A 5,984-nucleotide genomic window follows, 5' to 3' on the forward strand; every position below is an offset into this window, starting at 1 on the left:
ACTATATCCTTCAATTATTTTGTATATTTTGGAATGCTTGCAGAATGTCCACAAGAGGGAGGTTTACTTGAATCTGCTTCAGAAGATCTAAGAACTTCTTATAACTTGCTTTCTCTTCATTCTTCCTTTCCCTTTAAGGAAAAGGCAAGGGGAGAGTCTTCTTTTCCATACGAATTTCATCACTTGCCTCTTTTTTCTTGACTTTCTTCTTTGCATTTTCTTTTGAACTATCATCAGTGACTGTAGGATTATCCTGCTCCTGAACCATCTTCGTAGTTTGTAGCCCACTTCTTGTTATAACTACACTCACCTGCTCTGTAATTCTCCTTGCAGCCTTGTATTCTGTGATCCTGCAATTTGACCCAACTGTAACTCTAATTTCTTGTAAGCAATTATTGACTCTTTAAATCAGCTGTAAACTATGTCTATTGAGTATTTATGTATGCCACATACTGTACTTATTGAGCCATAAACTGCTTAATTAAATTCTTCATATTGCTAGTCTGAGCGGTGGCTGGATTATTCTGAGCTGGCTGTGGATTTGGTTGCAGTGGTGCATTGTACTGATTTGCATTCTGTGCCTTATTTCCACCCCATAAGAAATTGGGATGGTTCCTCAAATTAGGATTATACGTTTTGCCAAAATTCTATTGACCCTGATGATTTTCATTCCCCACATTGTTGACTGAATCTGGATTAACAGAACTTGTGTCTGCTGTGTGCTCACCACTTTCGCAAATTTCACACCACGAATTTACCTGTTGAACTACATTTGTTGCGGCTATTGGTTGTGTCACACCCAACTTTAGGTTGTTCAACTGAGTAGTCATATAATTTTGCATTGCTGTAATCTATGCTTGTAATGCAGTGAATTGATCTACCTCCAATACCCCTGCAACCTTCTTGGCAACACTCCTTGAGTCTGCATGCCAATCAGGATTCCCTTGTGAGATTCAATTCAACAGTGTATACAATTTTTCATAAGTTATCTCCAAAGCTTGGCCTCCTGCTGATGAATCTAAGAGAATCTTGGTATTCGACTCAAGGCCTTCTATAAATATGTGAACCAAGACATCATTCGATTGATGATGATGAGGACAATTTCTGAGCATGCCTTTAAATCTCTCCCAGGCTTGGTAGAGATTTTCTCCATATTTTTGCCTGAAACTCAAGATCTTACTCCTCAAATGTGCAGTCTTCTGTGCTGGGAAGAATCTAATGAGGAACTTCTGAGCACAATCTTCCCATGAAGTGATGAATTATGGTGGTTCAACATATAACCACCTCTTTTATTCCCCTATTAGAGAAAAAGGTAAAAGTGTCAATCTGACATAATCAGCATTCACCCCTTCAGGAATGTATATTTCATGGAAGGTTTGTATGTACTTCTGCGGGTCTTCATGTGAAAGGCCATGGTATTATCCCGCTGAATTCAATAGTTTCACCATATTCTGCTTTAGTTCAAATCGACCTCCTAGCTCGGGCTTTCTAATATTGTTAGTCACATGGTTCGTAAGTGGAATTTTCACCTCATGAACAAGTCTTGTAGTTGGTTGAACAGGAATAGCTAGAATAACTGGAGCTAGAACTTTTTTGGCATTTGGATCAACAGGAGCATTGGGATCAAAAATATTAGGATCTTGTACTTCAGCCATCTGACTCTGTTGAATAGAATTTTTAGTTCTTTGCCTTTGATGAAAAATCAATTCCGATTCTGCAAAAGGCTCTACCAACTCTTTATCTCTAGCCAGTCTAGTATTTAGCTAAACCTGCAAAAATTCAGCTGCTAAGATCAAGTTGCTAACACTTAAACTTATTATCAAAAACCAAAAAATTAAGCAATTTACTAATTATTTTAATCCCCGGTAAAGGCGCCAAAAACTTGTTGCCGTCTTAAATGCACACGCAAGTACATGTGATCGTACAAGTAGTATAAGGACTTAAACAATCAGATATTGTTCCCACGAGGACTAAGAAACTAGAAATTTAATCAGCTTTTAGTTTTAGACAACTCAGTATTAAGTGTTATAGAGAATCAAGATGATTGTAAATTTGTGAATAAAAATATAAATTATTTAAACAATAAATAACAACTGGTGACTAGACCAAAGCAAGCAACGGTTGTAATCAATAATGATGAGGATTCCAGGGTTTAGGCATTTTGAATAATCATACAATTCTCTATGCTTATCACAGTCTAATTGATTATCGGGTTGTTGATTCGCAAGGTTTATGCCACGATCTTGGTCTCCCAACCTCAAATCTTCTATCTATTGAATATTGTAGCTACAACTCCTGCAGAGATACAACAATTCTTCTAGATTCATAAAGTTATCTTCTTGCAATTGAACCAAGCAAGGCTTTTAGATATATCCCTATCCTAGATACTAATTCAAACCCCTTATTTAATAAAAGGATAAGAACCTTGCTCCTCGTTCTATCCTACGATTCTCCTCCCAGATGCATATAGAAATATAGATTTATTCTAATGGTGTCCAACCCTCAAAATAGTAAGATCAAGAAATTAAGAACAACCCAGATGATAATACAAAAAGAAACTATAAATAAGAATATAAAAGAATAATCATGTTCTTGACCTCAACCCTAGAATAAGGATGTTTAGCCACTCATGTTTAAATTCAACATCTAAAATAAGTAATTAATCATACCCAAAATAATTATTGAAGTAAAGAAATTGAAAAGAATGTCTAAGAACCCTAAAAGAGAGAAATTCCTGCTTTTCCATCACTGCTCTCCTTGCAAAAAAGTCCCTAAATTATCCTCAATTTTTCCTTTTATAGTTGGGACAAAACATTAAAAATCTTCCCAATTTTAACAATCGCGCATCGCACCATGCCTTATAACACCATTTCCTATCAAAATCTTGTCAATAGCAGACTTCAATTACTCAATGAAAATTGTGAAATAACCCCTCACCGCGATGCGTCATTATCGCGGTAAGCCACTAGATTTAGACAATTATGAATTATCCTTCCTCCGGGATGCTCTAAACTTCCAGGTCACACAAATTGACAATTAGAACTGCACCACGATACGGTAGTATCGCGAACCTACACTGGAAAGTGACATTTGTGACTTTCTTCCTTTCCGCGACACGCCATAATCGCGGACAATAAATGGAATTTTCCCAACACCATTTTGTTGCTCGGCGCGATGTGGAGTCTCTGCAAATGGCAATTTCTGACTTCCAATTTTCCTTTTTGAGTTACATTTCAATGCCTTGTATTCCTTTGCTCATTCCACATTATCAATGTATTCAATTGCGTTCAGTTCTTCACAATTTTTACCTGAAAGCACTAATTATATCCATTAGACACAAAAAGAAATTAAAGCTGCCATATACTTAGGAATTTATACAAAAGTTCTCGAAACAAGTCTAAATGTGGGTACATATTGGTGCTTTAGCATATAAATATGCCCAAGATCAGGAAACCCAACTGCTATCAAATGATCCAACAACAAGCAGAGTGGTAAGGTTCATCCTATGATAAATCCATATACCATGTCATGATCTATAGGGAATTGCATAGGAGTATGTCTAGACCACTCGATAAACCCAATCTCATACTCTAAACCTGATAAAGAGCTTTGTTGCACACCAATAAACCCAACTTTGGCCTAAGTACCACTCGATGTATTGGCTACCCCCACTAACTATGAGGTATTCATGAAAAGACTCAAAATCCTCTACATGATATTCTAAAAGACTGAGGTGTTCACAAACTCTACCGGAGCCTAAGTTGACCCTAGACCCCCTAGCCAATGCTGAAGATTGTTGATATCAATCTCTAACTCACTAGTCCGATGTTGAGTTGAAACTCTGATAACATGCCTTGAATTCCTGTGTGTTTTGATGGAAAACCTCATTCTATCCATCTAGAAAAGAGTGAAGTTAAAAGAAGGACTTAGAGGTTACATAGACGTATGGACACATGACAAGGAATCAAGGAATAAAATCTCCTAAAAAGTCCTTGTTGTATCGAAAGATACGATACAAATGTCTCTCTACTGATCGGAAGACTCTATTTAGAAATTTGCTCTTGTAAAAAAAACACCAGTGAGACTATGCTCAAATATTTATTATTCATGATCTAATTTTTCAGTTCATGATGATACCTACTATAGCCCACTAGTAGGTAAGTTGACCCATAGTTCAAAACCACGTGTAATGGACTATCAAGAGAAAAGAAGAAAATAATGAAAAGAAGTCCAATAAAGAGACTAATAAAGAGAATTAACCCTAAAACCTAGTGAAGTCAGTACAAGAGCTTCTAACATAACAAGAGTACAAAGTGAAATACATAATAAATATATACAAAGTTGTCTTTGAGATACAAAATAGATATCAATCCAACAAAAGAGGGAGAGAGTGAACAACTCCGAACGCCAAGAGCTCACCCCAAACCTTGATCCATGGATGCTCTGAACGATGCACATACCAATATTAAGAATTCTTCCTATGATATATATGATTTAGAAGTGTAATATGAGTACCAAATACGAAGTAAGTAGGTATCGACAGACTGAGCTCCAAAGATAATGCGTGTGTTAATAACATGTAAAGTAGAAATATACATTATAGACAACTATGTATGAAGCAATCAGTAATAGTACTAAAGGAAAAATAAGGATAAACTACCATACCCTATAAGTAATCTAGGACGAAGGTGCAATACCGCAAGTAGTTAGTCAATATGCGATAGTAGGGTGAAGAAAGAGATATACAAAATAAAAGTAGCAGGCAAGAAGGAAATGATATACAAATAGTAGTTAGAGAAGAGTAGATATACAATCGTGTTATACAAATAAGAAAATACAAAGATACTACTTTGAAAGAGCTATCCAACATCACTGAGATCATAAATAATAAGGGATCTTAACTCTAGCATAATTAGGGTCTCTAATCAAAATGTCCATATTCATAAGATAATCTAGCAGTAATAAATCTTACCATAATCTGTGAAGAAAGGAGATAAAAAATATATCAACAACCTTGGGTACCAAGCCATAACTATTCTGCCACAAACTAAACAATAATAATAAAACAGTAACATAATCGGCTAACCTAGATAACCAATAACCTAATCAGGCCCCTATAAGTCTGAAAGGCACAAGAAAACACCTAGTAAACAACAACTATAACTTGTACCCATACATTCCCCCATAAGATCAATTGATACAAGTGCCAATAAATTATGCAGCAGATAGACAATGCATGTGAATGAATGAATAAAACATAAACCTATAATACTATAACAACTAAGTGTCAAACTATACTAAGTATATACACTTCCTTCAGCTCACTGGCTTGCAAAGTAGGACCTATGAGTGTCTCCTTTTTTGGAATGTAATTTCATATAGAAGGACCCATAGAGGACTCGAGATATCCGTATATACTACCTAGTCCCAATCCAGGACTTTCAATAACCATCATAACAAACCTACCCATCCAATACCAAATAAAAATTGAGAGCATAATAAGTTCTCAAACTCAAACCAAGACTAAACAAGTATAAATCTGTAAATTCATTGCATGGGATTTAACTCAGGACAAAAATAGTATAATAATGTAAAAAGGATCAAAATCTCCCTCAATCAAAGTAAGTTAATAATGAGTAAGAGAGTGAATCAGAAATGGACCTGAATCAGTCTCTGTCTAAGTTTCCAAAGTAATAGGGTTAGTTTAAAGTGTCCTAATCAAATAATAAGAGTGACACGACTTACTTTTTAAGAGAAATAATTTTAAAGGTGAAAAAATGAGAATAGATCTATTTTTATAAAATAAGAGTAAAACTAAGGTTCTAATCATAGTTGTACCGCTAAATAAGCATAGATATGTTTAAGTATATGCATGTCATCACCAATATCTAAACAGTATAAATATAAGCATCCAAGAATGTAAGAACTAAACCATACCCTTTCAAAGAATATGATACTAACCTGGTGCTCAACTAAAATTGTAA

General features: G+C 35.3%; 1 non-coding gene across 1 annotated transcript; it reads left to right on the top strand.

Moving 5' to 3' along the window:
* Window positions 1–1,083: 1,083 nt before the first annotated feature.
* LOC124891748 lies at window positions 1,084–1,190 on the top strand. Its single transcript, XR_007049850.1, has one exon. It is a non-coding gene; the product is annotated as a small nucleolar RNA R71 (small nucleolar RNA).
* The last annotated feature ends 4,794 nt before the right edge of the window (window positions 1,191–5,984 follow it).

Source organism: Capsicum annuum, chromosome 1 (genome assembly GCF_002878395.1).
Source record: "Capsicum annuum cultivar UCD-10X-F1 chromosome 1, UCD10Xv1.1, whole genome shotgun sequence".
NCBI classification, from domain to species: domain Eukaryota; kingdom Viridiplantae; phylum Streptophyta; class Magnoliopsida; order Solanales; family Solanaceae; genus Capsicum; species Capsicum annuum.